Source organism: Culex pipiens, chromosome 3, assembly GCF_016801865.2.
Source record: "Culex pipiens pallens isolate TS chromosome 3, TS_CPP_V2, whole genome shotgun sequence".
NCBI lineage: Eukaryota > Metazoa > Arthropoda > Insecta > Diptera > Culicidae > Culex > Culex pipiens.
In genome coordinates, this window is record NC_068939.1 from 37,826,711 (window position 1) to 37,829,829 (window position 3,119).

General features: G+C 32.1%; 2 non-coding genes across 2 annotated transcripts; both read left to right on the forward strand.

Annotated features, from left to right (window-relative positions):
• Positions 1 to 218: 218 nt before the first annotated feature.
• Trnam-cau (transfer RNA methionine (anticodon CAU)) lies at positions 219 to 290 on the forward strand. Its single transcript has one exon. It is a non-coding gene; the product is annotated as a tRNA-Met (tRNA).
• A 98-nt stretch (positions 291 to 388) lies between these two features.
• Trnam-cau (transfer RNA methionine (anticodon CAU)) lies at positions 389 to 461 on the forward strand. Its single transcript has one exon. It is a non-coding gene; the product is annotated as a tRNA-Met (tRNA).
• The last annotated feature ends 2,658 nt before the right edge of the window (positions 462 to 3,119 follow it).

Consider the following 3,119-nt stretch of genomic DNA (forward strand, 5'->3'; position numbering starts at 1 on the left):
TCCACACTTCCTTGCCGCCTGGTATTCTTATCGGAGTTCGACCTGTGTGTGGACTGACGGTCGGTGTGCGCTGTGTGCTTCTGCCGCTGCTGTGCTGAAATCGACGATATTTGAGCAAGGGAAGCTCTGCTAGAGACCGTACGGCAGGTAATTATGCCGGGCGCGTAGCTATAAATAGCTACAAACGGCAAGGGATGATGTGCTTAATGAAAATATGAAGCAGAGTGGCGCAGTGGAAGCGTGCTGGGCCCATAACCCAGAGGTCCGTAGATCGAAACTACGCTCTGCTAGGCTAGCGGGATTCTTTTTTGAGGGAAGTTCACGCATATATAAAATAGCATGCGACGGCTTGGAATTCAAATAAGGATGGGAACAACATTTGTATCAAGCCTCGATGGCGCAGTAGGCAGCGCGTAAGTCTCATAATCTTAAGGTCGTGAGTTCGATCCTCACTCGGGGCATATTCTTTTTGCGTGTTGTTCAATTAAAAAACGGATAACCTTGGTTGTTTGCCCTTACTCCCCTTACGACTTAGGTCAGAGTCGAGGGACATAAACTTCAAAATATATTTGCAACGATCCAACTAACTTTTCAATAAGATTTACTAAAAATTCTAGTAGTCGAAGGAATAAAAAATATTTCCGTATTAACTTTTCAACAGAGCGAATCTGTAGATATAAACAATTCCCAAGTAACATTTTTTTTCCAGGAGTTCTACAAGAGCTCTTCAAGATAGCTACAGCATAGCAGTTTCGACCGCGGTAGGATAAAACTCTCTTCAAGTACTCTTCCAAACTCCTGAAGAAGTTTTGAAGAGAATTTTATCCTACCGCGGTCCAAACTGCTGTGCTGTAGCTATCTTGAAGAGATCTTGTAGAACTCCTGGAAAAAAATGTTACTTGGGAAGCGGCCTATCCCTTTCTTACTCAACGTGAATTGTCACTAGAGCAAGTAGGATAGACTGTTTTTTACATCTACAGATTCGCCCTATTGAAAAGTTAATACGGAATTATGTTCTATCATTTCCTTTTAAAACATAAATTTTGAATTTAAGTTTGCATAAAAAGGTAACTATTATTTATTTGGAAACCACGGTTTTAACAGTTCTGAGCATCATATTAGATTCTGTGTACCGTAAACTGGGGTGACTTTGATAGCCCGGGGTGACTTTGATAGGTTTTTCAAATGCCCGTCAAATTAATATTTAAACATTTTTGAGAATTTTGAGTATGTAAGCATTAAGGGAAAGCTTATTATCGAACATATATGCAAAAATGTGACTGTTACATTGGATGTATCAAAAATAGTGGCCAAATCAAATTTCTATCAATGTCACCCCGGGCTATCAAAGTCACCCCAGTTTACGGTATTTTAAAATCAAATTTAAAATAGATTATGAAATATGTATTTTAAATCGTGTAGAAAAAATATGCGTAATGATTTCGTGTATTTTAATTTTTTTAATTTTTAAGGAACTTTTTTATTAAAAAAAAAAAGAAAATCATATATATCTGGAATTAAAACTATCATAAGGCTGGAAATGTCAATTATATTTACGCAAATATAATATTTTATATAAAGGCACTTAAAGATGCTGAGAAAAATAGATTTCTCATTATGCAAACTCACTGTACTTTTTTTAATGTGTAAAATAGGATTTCAACTCTTGGCATAACTGTTCTCAGATAAATTGAATTTAATTAAAATTAAATATAGATGTTCAAATAACACTTTGAAAACATTTTATCATTCTAACAAAAAAAAAAAAAAAAAATAAAAAATAAAAAATGTCAATATAAGTCATTTGATTAGACATCAAATACTAAAAAAAAATTATTGTTGTTCGTGTATTCTAATTTATGAAACACGTTGTGAATTAGCTAAGTTTGGATGAGTAAAACATTAAGTAAAATGTTATATTTTTCATTACTCTTTGACAGTTCATCGCGTAAAAACATTTATTTGATATATTTTTTAAACGTAGTTTTTTTTTTAAATTAATTATTGTAACTAACTGTGCATGTTATTAAAAATGCTACTTGCTGCATAAAAGGCTAACATGACCGCAATTTTAAGGAAAAAAAACTTAAATCTTTAATATTTTTTAAAAATTAGTTTTATTTTTTTAAATATTATATTGTAATGTCAACAATTTTGAAATTGGATAACAATTGATTTCCTTTTAGAATCGAATAAAAACATTGTGAAAAAAGTTAGCTAAAATTCAGTATTTAAAAACTATATAAATTCTTCAACTATTGAGGTAGTTCATGTTTGAAATGATTTATGGATTTTGACTCAACATGTTTAATTATAAAAGAATGGTTTCAGAGTTTTTTAGCGTTTGTAGGGAAAATTCTCGTATGTTTGGCAGGTTAAGCAATCGCTCCTAACTCCATCCAAATTGCTGATTTTCACTATTTAAACAACTTATTTTGTAAAACTGTTGATAGAAACTTGCTAACTCACTTCTTATTAAGCCATTTATCACACGATTTCAGTTGAAAACGCTTTTTGTGAGCTGTAATTGAACATCAAAGTGCTGACTTGATTTTGAATATTACACCTTTTGACCATAAAGTTACTTATAAACTCAGAAACACGAAATTTATGTATTTCTGCTGAAATTTGTTGTATATTCGTAAAAGGTTTGCAGATTAGGATTTAGAATTTTATATTTATCTTATTCAGTTCAAACATGTTCAGAATCAGTGAAAATCAATTCTATATCAACTACATGATCTGCACCTGTCAATTATTTCTCAACAAGTATGAAAATATTACTTGAGGCTGTTGCAAATATTCACCCCCCCCCCCCTCTCTAAAATGGTGCGAAAAATCAGAAGGGAAGTAAAGGTTTTTTTATGCAAAAAAAATGCATCTTAGATTTTTTGAGAACTAATGATTGTAAACTAACTGTATTGCTATATAATGAATTTTCCAAGCATTTCATTGGATGTATCATTGAAATGTTGAAATTCATGCTTGTAAAATATTTTTAAAAATATTTATTTCGCCTCCCTTGACCTCGACCGTAGTTGAGGGACATCAACTTTGAATATTTACATCGACCTTATGAATGTTGTCATTTTTTCTATTAAAAGTTACTAACCAGCATT